Raw genomic sequence first — 17,496 nt, 5'->3', positions numbered from 1 at the left:
GACCAGATCGGTATCTGTGAAGCACCTATGCCTCACCACTCAAGTAACTGTTCTCCACTGTGTGTTGAGCGGTCACCCCTTCACACAAATGTGGTGCTCCAAAAGATCCCTTCTTCTAGAGCCCTTGTGGTTCTTTGATTTTATATCAACTTGACTGTACCCGTGTTGAGGTAGGGATAAAACCAAACCTTCAATCAGGTGGCAGCGGGTTGGTGCTGCCTTGAGGTATGACTTTTTATATGACAGAGAGAGGAGAAGGGACAATTTTTCTTTTCTCTTCCTGCTTGCGGGGACTCTGGGCTTCCATTCAGGTAGTCCCTGTGTGGTCTGCTCGACCCAGAGCTCTGCTGTCAACCTGGCATTTGCCACCAACTCTGCCTTCCTGCAACTCACCAAGCCTGTGGTCTCCCTGCAACTCGCTTCACCATTCTGCAGCATCAGCCTGCATCACTTGAGGATGGGGAGGGCTCCCCCTAGCATGGGACCCATAGACATCTGTTACACAAGGCTGCGGTGGCTTTTTGAGAAAATATTTCTTCTTAATATAAAGCTCTTTCTTTTACATATACGCCTGTCAATGGTTTTGTTCTCTAGACAACGCAGGTTCCCACAGCCCCCCCACCCCCCACTGGGGCAGGATGATGTCTGAGGGGCGTAGCTGACATGCTGCTCATGAAGAAAGGCACGGCAAGAGAAGCTAGGGCGGTAACACCACTTCCCTGACACCAAGACAATACTCTCTCCTTCAAGGGCTGAAATTGAGACCTGGGTCAACTCAGTACCAGCAAAATGATCACGTCATACTTGTAACAAACTCAGAGTCTTCACCAGGCCCCAAACACAAGTATCTTCTGTGCACCAATGAAATCAGTGTTAATAGTTATTACTTACACGTCGAGCGCTGAGTCACAAATGAAGTAAGAAGTTAGATTAATAGTGAGAGCTTTACAGGTACGAGGAAGCCAGGACATGCAAGATGCCGAGAGGAAATGGCTACATTTGTCATATTTAATAAGGTATTCCCATTATTCTGATTGTGTACTGGAGGATTATCAAACAGGATGACATTTCAAAACAGAAAAGCATCCATACCCACTGAGGCCAGGTTTCTGAAAGTTTCTATCATCACATGCCTATAGTTTCCTCTGGGAATGATGCAGCAAGGCCCACTCTTCCGGGGAAAAGTCCACAGCCACATCTTCAACAGCCACGGCATCCTAAAACAGCCCACATATTCTTAGTTCAACAAGGTACCGTGAACTCCAGTAAGTGAAAGGCGGGGGAGGATGGCAGTCCTGGAAACAGACTTCATGGACATCAGACACAGGGTTCTGTGTTCTGCTAAGGATGGCCATCAGGGGAGAGCTATCGGCCTCATTCCATTACTGTCTAGACTCACTTCCTCTTCATTACACGCCATCCCACAGACTGGACATCTCTTCTAGCACAACGACCTTCTCTCTCCACAGATTGTCTGTGACCAACTCACTATTATTCCTCTCTATCTTTAACGGCTCAGATTAGTCAGAACATATCACATAAGAACACAGGCAAAAGCGCTCTTGAATAAAAGCCCGATTTTCACATTCATCGCTTCTCTTGGGATAGCTGGTATGTTTAAACCATGGAGGTAAGGGTTAACAACTAACCAAGTAAACTACGGGACCCATAGGGTTCTGTTCCTACAATATACTCCTGATAAGAGTTTGCATTTATTGAGCAGCTGTGATATTTGAAGGAATTTCCAAAGAGATTTGGCCACAATAGCTCACTGAGTCCCCTGCCTCTCTGAAGCAGATGCTGTCGCTCAAGAGCTACGTTGCTGAGTCAGGGTCAGCGTGCACGTCCGTGTGGCTCACGCTAAATGCCTGGCAACTACATTTCTGTTCAGAAGCCTGTTGTCTTATTCTGGCTGTCAATCATCAATTGCAGAGATAACCCAGTGATCCACTGTACAGTAGAGAGAACAAGTAAAGAAAACAGTCTATTCAATTCAGACAACCTGGACCTCTTTCTCCTAGCAGAGCCATCTTTCTCGGGTAAGACTGCTTCCCTTCAAGTCCTTCTATCTGGCTTTTCACTTATTAAATTGATTTAGGTAATACTGACACGCAGGCAAAGCAGATACAGTTTGTTGAACAAACAAAAAACAAAAACAAATCCAAATTCATCTGTTCTGAGAGCTCATGGCTTTCCTATCCTATGGAGTGGTTCTATCCTGCATAGGTAGAGTGGCTATGAGTTGAAACAGATTCCACAGCCAACTAACAAGAACAAAAAGACAGTGTCACATGATCATCCAGTCTGTGAGCACAGGTGGGGATAAACAGTAACTCAGGGTATCTATGTATCTATCTATTTTTAAATCATTTTATTGGGGGCCCGTACAACTCCTACCACAATCCATCCATCCATCCATCCATCCATCCATCCATCCATCCATCCATCCATCCACTGTGTCAAGCACATTTGTACATTTGTTGCCATCATTATTCTCAAAACATTTGCTTTCTATCAGGTCCTTAAGGGTATATATATATCTATATATTTTATGGTATCTATATTTTGTGAGCTAGTGTAGGAAGAAACAAAATGACCATTTGAGGGCACACTGATACGGGAACCCTGGTTTTTCAAGGAAATTCCACCAACATGGGGGTTACATCTGAAGGATTTGCAAATGCTCATTTAGAGTTGAGATGCTCAACGACTACAACTGGAAACATACAAGCAAAGAGAACAATTGCCCTTCATGGCTGGGAAAATGAAGCAACATGGTCAGTCTCCGTATCAAAAGCTAACTATAGCAATAAGCACACACAGAAATTCAGACACTGCAAAAACAAAAGGAGCATGGAGATACTAGTTATGATACCAGATACAAACGGAGACCTTCAGGTCCAGTACGGAAAGAGCTAGGCAGTCACCATTTCAGTCTCCAAGAAAAATACTGACCATATTGAACTCAGGATTGAGGTCACAGGACAGGGCTTACTTCTGTTCTACATTAAAAAAAAATTAAACAGAATAACAGGCATCCACACAAGTCTTAGTCACACAGACTCGTTTGGACATGCTGGACCTGTCCTATGGGTCTCTGGGATTATGAGAGTAGAAAGCCTCATCTTAGTACTGAACAGCTGCTGGTTTCTAAAGACTCACGTTGGCATTAGCAGCCCAGTGCATAACCCACTACACCACCACAGGCACAGAGGGTCACTATAATTTGGAGTAAATTTGATGGCATCTAACAACTATAAAGGTATTCTTTAAATGATTTTAATTAATTGGGGGTACTGAGGTCAAAGGTAAACATCTGTCTTCAAAACTGTGTGAAACACACAGAGAGTCTGTACCTGGATTTTTACCCTGAAATCATTCTGTGTACCTGTCTATGGCACCCTCGGTGTGGGCCTCTCTTTCATCCTGTGGCCTCTGTAGTCTAACTAAATTTAGTGAAAACAGTAGTGAGTTAAAGGATGTGGTGGGATTAACCCATGGGCAGCTGAAAAGAGATTGTTCCCAGAGGGGAAGACACCACAAGGCAGCAGGTGGGAGTTTGCCTGGTTGTTTAAAGATGGTCAAACCCCAGCTTGACCAACTAAGTTTTCTTAAGGGTAAAAGATGTCAGAAAGGACTCTGATTGAGACTGAAAGAGAAAATAATATCCAAATAGGCTGCAGTCAAGAAATACGTACCATGCTCCTAAGCAACCATCCTCCATCAATAAATCAGTTTCCAATAGTCACAATTTTTGTTATACTTCGCAAGTTTGCAAAAAATGTGTATCTAATTACATTTAGCGACACATAATCAAGAAATTGTAAAGAATAAGGCCCGCGCTTGTCCTCACACAACTCCCTGTCAACTATCTAGTCCAACGCATAGTAAACTTATCAGACAAAGGACAACTGCCCTACAGGATTCCCAGGACTGTACATCTTTTTCTATTTTTAGGACTGAACATCTGTACAATACTGTACTGTACGATGAGGAGCAGGCACTCATCATTCTCCCGTACAGTTTGGGTGAGTTTCAATAGCACACTTTGCAGCAGCAATCTATGTTTAACCTGTTTAATCTATGTTTAACTGCAACACCAGGGCTCCTCAGTTCACATATACTACTGTATTCAAATACACTTAATTCATACATGGAGCTCTAATCTATTTGCCAAGAAAGTATCATTATAGGACCACATAACAGACTAACAAGACTACAGAAGGGTAGCGGGGAGGAGACGAGCCAGTCAGCGTGCAGTGTAGCAACGATGAAACACACAACTTTCCTCTAGTTCTTAAATGCTTCCTCCCCACCACGATCATGATCCCAATTCTACCTTACAAAGCTGGCTAAACCAGAGGATGTACACTGGTACAGATAGGAACTGGAAACAGGGAATCCAGGGCGGATGAAGCCCTCAGCACCAGTGGAGAGAGTGGCGACACCAGGAGGGTGGAGGGAAGGTAGGGTGGAAAGGAGGAACCGATTACAAGGAGCTATATATAACCTCCTCCCTGGGGACAGACAACAGAAAAGCGGGTCAAGGGAGACGTCGGACATTGTAAGATATGACAAAATAATAATAATTTATAAATTATCTAGGGTTCATGAGGGAGGGGGGGAGTGGGAAGGGAGAGAAAAAAAAATGAGGAACTGATACCAAGGGCTCAAGTAGAAAGCAAATGTTTTGAGAATGATGAGGGCAATAAATGTACAAATGTGCCTGACACACAATGGCTGTATATATGGACTGTGATAAGAGTTGTATGAGCCCCCAATAAAATGATTTTTTTAAAAAGACTAACAAAACCAGATGACAACCCTCAAAAAGGTCCCACTGGTTTCTGAGGGAAGTTGATTCACGACACAGAACGCAATGCAGGGTGCTGACAGGAAGCACTCTCCCTTTAAGGTGCGGGTGCCTAAATGTTCTCCCTGACTAGTGTACAAAATAGAGTACACAGCTAGCCAAAAAAAAATAGTTTAGAGGTTGGAGATTGAAGGTAAAGTACAAGTGCCTGGAAGAAAGATGTGTGACCAATGTTTGACAAGTCAGCCACTGAAAACCCCGTGGACTGGAGCTTTACTGACACACTCCGCGTCACCACGTGGAATCAAGGGGTAGGGTTAGCGTTTAACATGCAGAAAGATCCAAACAGGCAAAACTAAACTGCAAAGAGTTGTCATGAATTGACAATAAGAGCGATAAACAATAGCATAACACATGAAAGACAGTTCCATCGGGGAGTTTACAAAGTCGTGCGAAAAGCCCTTATTTCCATAGAACTTGTCTGATTTCAGAAGGCTTCTCTATCTGAACTTTGGAAACCTGATCTTGGAGTTCACATTTCTATCACTAGAGGAGCCTGTGGCTCCTGTGTCGAGCTGCCAACTGCAAGGTCAGTCGTTGTTGTCCCTCCTGCAGGCTCGCTATTCATTGGAAACACCTTGAAGGCAGTGAGTTTGAAGTTTTTGGAAAGCAAGCTTGTCAAACCAAATAGTAGACAGCACGCAAGGGTCCACTTAGAAAATATGTGAAAATTACAACCGAGACCATTGATGGGCAACAGGGAGGCGTTTTCTGGGTTACAAACAGGGCTGTGAATGGTAACATCAGTAGTTTGAAACCACCAGCCATTCTGAGGGGAAAAGTTGAGGCTTTCTACTCCCATAAAGAGTTAGTCTCAGACACCCACCGCGGTATGTCTACATTGTCCTATAGGATTGCGATGAGTGGGCATTAACTCAATGATGGTGATTTTTTATGTCCTGTTACTCAAAGCCCAGGAAAATGTGTTATTTAAATAGCGCAAATTCTAAGATACCTATTGTGTAAGAGAGAAGAAATAATAGGTTTACCTCAACTGTCACTCTTACATCCATTCAAACAGGTGTTTTTTCTGTATTTGAGAAATTGTCATGCAATCATGTGAAAATGGCTCAGGAGAAGCACCAGCTGCTCCAGGAACTGTAAACCCAAGAAGTTCAATGCATCACCTGAGACGATGAGCGCCCCCAGCAGCAAAGCCCACTGTTATTACAGATTCCTCCTCCACACTGTGGGGAGCGGCTGAAAAGTACAGGACTTAACACCAGCTCCTGCAGAGATGGGCGGCTGGGTTAGCACTCACACCGGAAAGAGAGGCCTCCCACACAATGCAAAGCCTCCGGGAAATAACATCCCTCCAAATCAGAACCATCTGGAGAGCCCACACACAACCGGACTGGACTCCCTGTCCCTGGGGCCTCATTCATTGAAGAATTCATAGGAGGACCAAGCCCACCTAGGACTCCATTAACAGGCAGAACCTTCAGCAACTCTCTTCCATTTTCTACCACATCACACAGAGGAAGAGGTAGAACTGTTGTTTTAGAACTGGTACACAAATGGCTCCAGGGTCTGGGTAGTGGGCCCACAGGAAAGGCCCACTAACGGCTGAGTTGAGACCCCAGATGCCTTTTAGAGTTCAGACACTACGCTTCCTCTGCCACCTTTTCACCTTACTGAGGGACCTCAGGGCCAGCAGTAAGCAGCACGTCAGTACATGCAATCAGCCTCTTTTCCCTTAGCTACCACACACCCCTTCCCTGTAGGACTCACCATCCCAGCTCCACCTTCTCTAAGTCTTGTTGAATGAGCTCTTTGACTTCAAGAACACAATTCAGAGAGGGCTGGGAGTAGAAGCAGAGGCACTAGGTTGTTTGGACACAGGTGAATGATGTGTGGTCCGCAGTCAGTCAGAAGGGTTAAAACCCTGACTCAGGAGGCAAGGTGTGAGCAAGAACGTTGCCCTTAGTCTCCAGTTGCCTAAAATAGACCAAGTCTCCATTCACCTGGGACCTGAAATGGAAGGACACACGGTTCAGTACGGAGGAAATGCCAGGATCTTGGCCCTTGACTCTTGCCCTAGCTAGAGCTTCCTCCCAGACTCAAGGTCATGTTCCATTCTGAGGACATCTGCATAAAAGGCAGATGCTGATCCCGCATCCCAGATCACAGGCTTGCATTGTTCACGTACTTCACAGGCCCCTTCCGCTATCAACAAGGGCAAAGTCTGACGAGTGTCCACATCCAAGAACATGCGGAGCATCTAGGCCTGCCCGGGCTAGAAACGTGAACCTCCTGATGCAGAGAGAGCTCTGACATGAGAGGAATGGAGAAGGGGCAGTAGCAGAACCAGAAGCAGGAGCTGGAGTAGGACAGAGTGCTGGGCTCCCCGAGACACACAGACAGTAATGCTGAGGCCATTGGGGCAGGGGACTAGCATGTGGCAGGGGGGTGGGGGTGCATCTAAGCCCATAATTGGGTGCGTAGGTTTGTTGACCCATGGGACCTGGAAATGAATGCCTTTGCTCTGAGGCTTAAAGCAGAAGGGCACATCCTTTCGCTGTTTATTAGCTGCTCCCCCTGCCCTCCTCGGCACCCCCAAAGAACTCTGTAACAGGCACTACTGGAACAACTCTATCTGTGGGATATAAAAAGACATCCCCAGCTTTGTCTCCCGGAAAGATATGCCAAACATTAGAGGCTGTTTGCCAACATGGTGATGGGAGATCAAATGCTTAGAGATATTCTCCCTGAAGGCATTCAGACTGCTGTCTGGTCCACTGTAGGTGGGCTTCACACCCTACTGATAATGATTTCCATGAAGAGCCAGAGAACAGGTGAAACCTGCTCAGTGACATCCAAAATTAGGCTGCCATCTTAATCTGGGATCCACCCATCTTGTCACATGTATGCCCCAATCTCTCCCCTTCCTGTTGTCTGTATACCCCTAGTTTCATCCCCCTCCCATTACTATATTACCTATAGTACAACTCCTTCCAGTGACATATGTCTTTTCCTGTAATTAGGGGGCCTGCACGCCCCCCAAAGATATATAAACCTCAGTTAGCAACAAAGAACACTCTCTCCTTTTGCCCACTCCCCCTTCCTCTCCTGGGTTCTTTGCTCCCCTGTTTCCTTTCCCCTTGTCCTCCTTCCCTTCCCCCTCTCCTGCCCTCCAGTCTCCCATCTCCCTGTGAACCACCAAGTGGGCTGAGGAGAGCATGCTACCATGATATGTGTCTGACTTCTTTATTTGACTCTCTCTCCCATTTCTCCATGACTTTATTATAACCTTTATATATATCTTAACCGTACAATTGCGCCTACCGAATCCGTGATTAGTTGTGGGGGCCTGGCTACTCCCACACTCTATCCTGAGCATTTCTCACCTTCATTGTAATAATGACATCAATAAACACCTTAATCATGAATACTGTCTCTGAGTTCTGCGTAATGAACTCAATAGCTAAGTAGAGAATGTTTGGTGACAGAACACAGAACATGGAAGAGACGGACAGACACAGCGGCTGCCACAATAGGCTAGGACTTAACAGCAATTGAAAGGAAGGTGGCAAAACCAGGCAGCCTTTTCTCCTGGTGTAGACACGGTAGCTGTAAGACACAGTTGCAAAGGGGGAAAAAAAGAGGACCTGAAACCAAGGGCTCAAGTAGAAAGAAACTGTTTTGGAAATGTTGATGGCAATATATGTACAAGTGTGCTTAATACCACTGAATGATGGATTTTTATATAAGATTTATAATAACCCCCAATAAAATTATTAAAATAAATAAATAAAATCTTAAAAGGTAAAAAAACAACAACAAAGATACAGTTGCTACGGGCAGAAACCAACAGCAAAGTGTAAGAGAGCCAAAGTATGACCCGAGTGTATCCATGCACATTTAGAGACCATAGCAAGAGCAGCTTTGATACACTGAACACCAATGACCAGAGAACTGAAAAGAGAAAAATGTCATTTATGACAGGAAAGAATGAAAACGAACACAGTAGGTGTCAGAAGAGATATCACAACAGAATGTGACAAACCTGGAATCTGTGAACTAAACGGGAAGAGCACTTGCAATAAACTGAAGCTGAAGAGGAAGAAAAAATTAAGAGTTGCAGTTGGAAACTTGAAGGATCCAGAGTAAAATACTGGATGATTCAAGAAGCTCTGAAAGAGAAGGGATGAAAGAAAATGAGTCACTAAACCAAAGGACAGGGTCAGCAGCAAGCATTTCTAGAGGGAGCATAGGATGAAGAACAGAGTACAAGGGACTTGCTCAAGTTGTATTTCTGGGCTGAGGAACTGCATCTCATCTAAAGGCCTGGCTGTGGCTCCTCAGGGGCACAATGAAGCGCTTGATGGCCAAGCCCAAAGGAGGCCAGTTTACATCCACCTCAAGGGTCTCGGAAAACACCACCTGGAAGTCCCTAAGGAACCGTTCTCCTCTGTACCGCTAGGGGTCATCATGAGTCAGAGTGGATTCAAAGGGAAATAACAATAGAGAGAGTTCTGGCCTTTGTCCTGACTCCTGGAGGGTCACCTCTATAACCTGGTAAGAGGACTGACTGCCTTTGAGACTGAGGTTGGGCTCCTTGGTCTGCACCTGATAGTTCCTACTACAGTTTACACACCGTGAAGGCAGTTCAGGCCAGAAAGACAAACCACATGATCAGAGAGTTGGAACTTGTGCTTCTATAGCAGGAAAATATAAAAAGATTACTGAGCACCTGCTGCAGGAAGAACCACACAGCACTCAGAGGGAGCAGTTGGTGAAAGCATGGAATTAGGTGGGGATTTCTATGGTTATAAAGATACACTTAAACATGGGACATCAGAAATAAAGAGATGACAGTTTAGAGAGCACACCGTCAAAGGCTACACACCACAGCTCTCAGGAGTGGGAATAATGGGAGAATCAGAGTGAGCCCCAGCAGATGGGCTATATCTTTAATAGGAACATAGGGTAGAGTACATGTTCTGTCACGTGCTTCCAAAAACAAACAAACAAGCAAACTCACTTCCATCCAGTTGATTGGAACTCAGAGCAACTGTATGGTAAAAGGTAGAACTCTCCTAGTGAGTTTCCAAGATGGCAACTCTTTAGGGAACAGAAAAGCTCAGTCTTTCTTAAGAAAAGCCACTGGTGGTGTGGAACTACTGACCTTGGGGTTCAAAGCACAACATGTAAACCCTACACCACCAACGGGCCTTTGTGTGTCATGTGCTTAGGGATGACTAATTTCTAAAATGTGGCAGGCGCTGGGGAGCCTGGGGTTATGAAACTGCTACAAAACACAAGTCATTCTGCCATTTAGCCAGGGGTGAATAGTGGTGGGGAAGGGAGAACCAGTGAGAGGAGACACTCTGGCCCCTCATCTGAGATGTGGCATCTCCTACCTGCAGGGGTGAAACAATTGAAGGCTACAAGAAAGGTGAGCAGTTGTGTTCCAGTGTGGTAAGCTCTTCACACACTTGATAGCACAGAATCCTACAGGAGCCTGAGGTCACATGGCATCACTAACAGAATCCACTAGAGTGCAACTGAGAACAGCCTTTTATCAAGGTCACTTGGATACAGTGTGACATATAGACAATGTCAGTTCATTTTAATTCAGACAATATATTACCACACCAACCAATTCTATTCTTGGATAATTCTTCAATTAGATAGATTCCACACACAATTAGATAGATAGATATCCACATACAAAAAAGGCTATTAAACCAGTTTTTACACAGTGAAATCAAACAAGAGTGAACAAGAATCAGACCTAATCAATGAAATAAACAAATAAAAAGATTAAAAAGTGTTTATAGACTTACAACTTGGTTCCAAGAAAACTTTCTGTATCTAGAGTGATAATTGATAAACGACCAATTTAAACTGTGTCACCACGAAGAATGAAATTCCTCTAAACAACGTGTGTGCTGACCATGTGTCATTAAATTAGATTAATGCACAAAATGAAAATTCACAACCATTGAGTCGATTAGGACACATAGAGACTTTATACAGCAGAGTGGCTCTGTCCCCTGTGGATTTCCAAGACTGTAAATTTTACCCATGAAAAAGGGTCATCTTTCTCAAATTAATACACAAAAGGACCTGAAGTTAAATAAAAAATTGCTGGATTCTGTCATTATGAGGAGTAAAAAGGAAATTCCTATAGAGGGATGGACGGGGGTGGGGAGGGGTGTGCACAATGTGACAGGAAACTGAGCCCATATTAAGGTGAGGTTTACTTAAGGAAATAGCTCCAAGTGGGTTCAGCACATCCTAGGGGGCAGGTCCAGTTTCAGCAGAAATTGGGAGACGAATCTCGGGAGCTGTATTAGGGCTTAAATTCTGAGCATCCCGGTTTCCCAGGGCCATGGACGGCACATATGAATTGGAATCAACTGATGGAAGTGAGTGCGCTTACACAGAGCTGTCACGGCCTTCATCCACTTGCAGGGTCCCACATACAGGAAGCCCTGAATTCTAATCATGAACCAAGGATGCAGACAACCTTGCCGGCCAGCAAAGGGCCTGGGAAAGGGCATTCCCTCCACCTCACTCCAGCCAGCCCAGGCCAGGGGTCACAGTCCTGGGTCATGCCCTATCGGTTGTGCCCTAAACCCCTTGGTCAGAAGGCCCTGGACCAATCTTGAAAGATCTCTTATCTGACAATGTACTGCCCCAATCATGGTCCCGTTCCTGCTTCTGTGGTCTAACTTGTGATGTATTGATCTGCCACCAATCATGCATTTGTGTTTCCTCTCTTCCAAGCCTTATTTATCTAATTCCTGATTTGAATACCCAGAAGCTATTTGGACTCCTGCGAATGGCCTCCCTCAACCAGATGATGTCTCTGTGACTGTCTCTTTTAAGACGGAACAAAAGTCCTCCTTAAATCATATTGGAGACTGAGGTTTTTGCACCCTAAAGTACAGCGCACGCTGAGTTCAGAATCCACACAGAGGGGCTTAGGGGCCAATATGACCAGCTGACGACCGCATGGCGGGCCTCCCCTGGCATTAAGAGTCAGCCGGGGCAGGGGCCTCTCACCTCACACGGAAGGACCAGGTCAAAGGTCAGAACCCATCCCGCGCTGGGCCTTTCCACAGTGCGAGAGAGGCAGGGTCCGCGGGGGGCTCCGAGCAGGAAAACGGGGGTACGGAGCCCTTGGGGCCGAAGTCAGAGAGGTCGGAGAAGGGCCGGGAGTGGATTTAACCGGAAAGGTCACGAGGAGCCAGGACCAGGGGAGGACGGGGTGCGGGGCCTTTAACGGCCGCAGGGACCCCGGAAACAGCTAGGGGCGCCGGGCCAGCAAGGCCCGCCACGCGCCCATTGAATGAGAAACTCAAACACGCACCTACCGCAGCTCTCAGGGCCTTCGCTGGGCGCCTTCTCTTCGGAGAAGCGACTTCCGCAGGAAGTAGCCTCGTCGGTGGAACGCAACCTTGCGTCGGGGGCGGGGCCTGTGCGTCGGGGGCGGGGACAGGGGCGTGGCCTCGGAGCGACGCCTAGAGGAGGGAGGGGTTGTGCTGCGCAGAGTCTGGAGAGGGACAGGGGGATTCCCTTGGTCCCACCTGGTTATAAAGAAGCGCTTAAACACGTGACAGCAGAAATGAAGACATGATCATTTAGAGAGCACACGGTCAAGGGCTACACACCACAGCTCTCAGGAGTGGGCGAAAGGGGGAATCAGAGAGCTCTAACAGATCTGAGGGGGCTTTTGATCAGAACCTAGGGTGAAGTATATTTTCTGGCATCGTCATCCAAAAAAGAAGAAACAAACTCACGGCCATGGAATTGATGCCAACTCATAGCGACACTATGGGAAAAGGTAGAACTGGCCTTGTGAGTTTCCACAAGAGACCTCAAGCTTTCTCGGTAAAACCACCACTTACAGGTGGTTTGGAACTGCTGACCTTGGGGTTAGAAGCACAGCATGTAAACCCTACATCACCAGGGCTCCTTTGCTTGTCATGTGTTTAGGGACTAATGATTTCTAAAAGGTGGCAGGAACTAGGGAGCTTGGGGTCATGAACTTGGCAGGGCGGACAAGAACATTCAAGTATGGTCGTGTAGTGAGACATAGAGGAGGAAAAATATATGTGCTAACCGCGAGGACATGTGTCATGACATTATATTAATGCACAAAATCAAAACTCACAACCATTGATTTGATTTGGACATTTAGTCACCTTAAAGACCAGAGTGGATTGGTCCCCTGAGGACTTTCTCCAGTGTAAATTTTACCTGTGAAGAAAGGCTCATTTTTCTCAATTAACACACAAAAGGACCTGAAGATTTAAAAAAAAGAATTGCTGGATTCTGTGCCTCAGATGTGCTCCTTGCCTCAGATGTTTTGGCTTTCAGTCCTCCCAGTCCCATCTCAATCTTGGACCCAGTGAGAACATGCCAGTTTGGAAATTGCTAAATGATCTGATGGAGGATGAAGGGAGGAGCCTAAGGCTGCATTAGGACAAGATCCCAAAACTTCAGGATCCATGGATATACTATGGGGAGATTTCTGCACCTACTGAGATAGCATAAGATTTTAGGAGGAGGCCCAAGACAAAAGAGCATCAAGAAGGGTTGCAGGATTGGGCTCCTCCCTGCCAGTGGGTTGAGTGAACTTGCCCAAGAGAAGACATCAGTAGAGGCCCAGGGCACTCCGCTGGTCCTCTTCCCTCCAGCTCACAATAGAGAAGGCACATATTCCCAGGGAGAAGGGAAATGCTCATCCACAGAATCCCTTCAGAAAAAAATATAAGGATTTTCCCCCCAAAGAACTTGCCCACATCAATAAGACAGAACAACATGATGCTGTACAGAAAAGAAAGCCTGCTTCAGCCTCTGCCCAGAGCCATGGCCACGTCAAAAACGCAGGAGGTCCTGATGTGCAGACAATTATGCTGGCACGTTAAAATTCATCCACAGTTGTATGTTTCAAAGTTAAGTGAAAAAGCCAACAAAAGCTACAAATAAATAAATATTTAAACAATAATAATAATTTTAAAAAGCCAGAAATATTAGCATCCATGTCAGGGCCATTCATCCAACTTCAAGGCTCCCTGTTACCTTGAGCACAGGAGTGAAAGGTGTTAGTTACTCCGTTGTGAGTGGTGATACCAGGAGCGTAGAGGGAGAGTGGGTTGGAAAGGGGGAGCCGATGACAAGGATCTACATGTGACCTCCTCCCTGGGGGACGGACAACAGAAAAGTGGGTGAAAGGAGACGTCGGACAGGGCGAGGTATGACAAAATAATAATTTATCAATTATCAAGGGTTCATGAGAGAGGGCAGAGCGGAGAGGGAGGGGGTAAAATGAGGACCTGATGCCAGGGGCTTAAGTGGAGAGCAAATGTTTTAAGAATGATGAGGGCAATAAATGTACAAATGTGCTTTACACAATTGATGTGTATGGATTGTGATAAGAGTTGTATGAGCCCCTAATAAAACGATTTAAAAAAAAAAGGTGTTACTCTGTCTCTGTCACCATGTCACCCTTGGGGATCAGAGTGCTAATAAAAACAAATGGACCCACCAGGGAGGCAGAAACCCCTGCACAATGGGGGGAGTCAATGCCATTAATTAACACTGCCTTTCAGAAGACCTGTGTGCCCAGTCAGTCACTGTCAGCAGAGGTCAAGGATGTGGGGGCCTCCGACTGTCTTCACCACTCAACATACCATCCCACAGCCCTGTGCTCACTTCCACCAGGCCTTGTTTCTCAAGTTTTGTCTTGTTGTCAAGGGAGCACATTCCTTTTATCAGGGGTGCTCAATACATCCATCATGATCTACTAGCTCAGCGTAAATGTAGTGTGGGTAGATCAAATGGCATTAAAAACAAATAGACGTAAGCCTATCATCAATCCCGTCACTTAATTAATATACAATGGTACCAATCAGATGCAATCTTAGGTGTCAAATGCATTCCAAACAACTGCGCTAAGTGCAGCAAAACTGACAAGCTAAGTTATCGCCAATTTTTAGACCTTGGTTTTTTTCCTCTTAAACGTAAGAAAGGGTATTAAAATAAGTGGAGGAGCTGGACCAATTAAGAAGGCAAAAACCTATCACTTTCATACGGAATGGGAGATTTTGACACTACAAGCCGACATTCAGCTGAAGTCCAGCGCGCATGAACAGTTCTGGAACTTACTCGCAGAGGGAAAGTACCCAAACATGAGAACATGTGCTACCTCCTTGACTGCATTATTCGGCTTTACTTATTTATGTGAGTCAGCCTTTTCCCACACAAAGATCACTAAGCCCAAGTACTGTTCTACCATGACTGATGATCATTGGAAGTGTGCTTGAGGCTGGCTGTCAGCAGCTACTGTCCGGACTATGCCTCCCTGGCTCATTCCATTCAGTGCAAGTCATCACAGTAAACTCAGGTAATGACCAAAACTGTGCATAGTTAATTGTGTTGTGCAATATGGACTCATGCGGTTCTGCAAGGTACATAAACATACATTGTACATCTAAAGAATTCTCAATGCATTTATGAATAAATGTAATAAAGAAAAATAAATATATGTTTTGCATTTTTGTTGTTGGTAGGTCATTTTGACTTAATCATTTTATAAGCAGCTTGCATACTGAAAAACTGTGAGCACCCTGCCTTACATGCTATTCCAGTTCTCCTCCGACCCTATATAGTTCCTGTTCCTCAATACATGCACTTTGGCTCCCCAAACGGCTTTGGCTTGTGTCTGTGCTCTGCTGGGGTGAGGGGAGGTGGCCAGAATCTACCCTTCCTGAGTTCCTGGATCGCATCTTGAGGGGACCAGCAGGCAGGGAGAGTGACAGTGATATTGCTCGTTCATCTCCACCCTGGGAGCCTTATTTGGCACCTTATATTTTCCTAGTAATTTGATCATAAAAAATCCAATGAAAGAAAATACCGAGGGCTTATCAAAATGACAAAGAACAGAAACAAACAACCATAAAGGCCTGTCCCAGGATCTACTCCTTGAACATTAGGCAGCTGCAGGGGGATGTGTTTTCAGGGGTGGAGTAGGGCCTTGATTTCCCCACCTACTTTCACATGTCACAGAATGGGCCAAGAACATTTAGGGAGCTACTTTGGGGCCCTTTCTCTCCCTGGTAAAGGCCGAGAAGATGGACCTTATAGCCATTCTCTCTGAGCTAACCCATAAAGAAGTATTCTGGGGCACCCTACCTCTGTCTCAGCCTCGCTCCCACTCCAGCAGGATTGAGGAGATGGCACTTCTGGTCTATTGACATGGGGAGGAAACTGCCAGGGAGGTGACTGAGGGCTGTGATCAGCACCTGCCCAGATGAAAAGTGTATCTTCTTGGGGCCCCTGGCCTCAGTTTAACTACTTTCCTCTCTCATCCCAGAGAGAAATCAGACCACCCCTAGGGACTGGTAGGGAGTGAGGGTGAGTGTAGTAACTGCTGACTTTGAGCCCTGTGACTCTGGGTTGGGAGGACGAGCAAAGCAGTATTCTTTCTCCTGTTCCTAAAACAGGGACGAGAATGGCAACGTGCGAGATCAGATTCCATCATGCAATCTGTTCACATCTTCGGGGAGCACTCAGGTCATTTTCTAACACTTTAGTGGGAGCTGGATTCAAGCTAGGGGCTTGGAAACTGGCCTGCTCCTGGATCAGCTCTTAGAACTTCCGTGCAAACGAGGTGGTCCAGTTCAGGTGTTGGCTCTGTTCTCCCTCCGCTTCTAACACAGGTATCCGCTTCCTTGCAAGAAAGCTGCCCTCACTCTAAAAGCTGGAGGGCAAAGACCAATTTCTCCATAGAGAGTTTTTACATGCTTTGTGCCATCCCCTGGGCTGAGTGTGCCCCAACTCCAGGGGCGCCATCCTCACAGTCTAGGGGTGTCCCTGATAGAGATGCCCACGAAGGCCCCTGGAGTTGCACAGCCCCGTGTTCTGTCCTCCATGGGTCACTCAGGACTCAGAGACTGGTCACTCGTACCCCCAAGCTCTCCCCAAACTGAAGTGTTCAATTTCATGACCTCAAGCTCCCCAGCGCTTGCCACATTTTAGAAGATAGTTGTCCCTAAGCACATGATCTACAAAGGACCCTTGGTAATGTGGGGTTTGCATGTTGTGCTTTGAACCTCAAGGCTCCTTGGTCTATGAAATTTTATGCTGTGAAAGTGGCTGAGGCTAGAAATACAAGCCCCATGATCAATGAGTTGGAGCTTGTGTTTCTATAGTAGGAAAATATGAACAGGTTACCGAGCACCAGCTGCTGGAGGAACCACACAGGCACTCAGAGGTGGGCAGCTGGTGAAATTATGGACTTAGGTGGGGGTTTCTAGGGTTATAAGGATACATTTAAACATTTGACACCAGAAAAAAAGCCATGCCAGTTTATAGAGCACATGGTCAAGGGCTGCACACAACAGCTCTCAGGAGTGGGAAGAAAGGGGGGATCGGAGAGAGCTTCAAGAGATCCAGCAAGGCCTTCATTGGAATTTGGGTGGAGTGTATCTTCTGTCCTATTCTTCCAAAAGCGAAGATACAAACAAACTCACGCACATCAAGTTGATGCCAGCTCATAGCAACCGGTGGGGAAAGGTAGAATGTGGGGAACAGAAGGATTTCTCTTAAGTTGTCTCCCCAAAATATATACCAGACTTAGCTGCTTGAGAATGACTTGTTTAGGCAGC

General features: G+C 46.0%; 1 protein-coding gene across 4 annotated transcripts in view; it reads right to left on the bottom strand.

Moving 5' to 3' along the window:
* LOC101659136 (zinc finger protein 883-like) overlaps positions 1–12,247 on the bottom strand; it is a 31,838-nt gene extending 19,591 nt beyond the window's left edge. For 2 of the 4 annotated variants that reach the window (XM_045296805.1, XM_045296808.1), the window contains exon 1: positions 6,605–6,788. The gene's annotated coding sequence lies outside the window, so the exon portion shown is untranslated. Of the gene's footprint in view, positions 1–6,604; positions 6,789–12,194 lie in introns of those variants that run through there. The other 2 variants (XM_045296806.1, XM_045296807.1) reach the window with 2 other exon arrangements.
* Between the last annotated feature and the right edge of the window lie 5,249 nt (positions 12,248–17,496).

This window comes from Echinops telfairi, unplaced genomic scaffold, assembly GCF_000313985.2.
Source record: "Echinops telfairi isolate 266 unplaced genomic scaffold, ASM31398v2 ScPeMD7_7412;HRSCAF=8450, whole genome shotgun sequence".
NCBI lineage: Eukaryota > Metazoa > Chordata > Mammalia > Afrosoricida > Tenrecidae > Echinops > Echinops telfairi.
The sequence above is the reverse complement of the archived record's forward strand: the minus strand, read 5'-3'. Positions and strand labels throughout refer to the sequence as shown.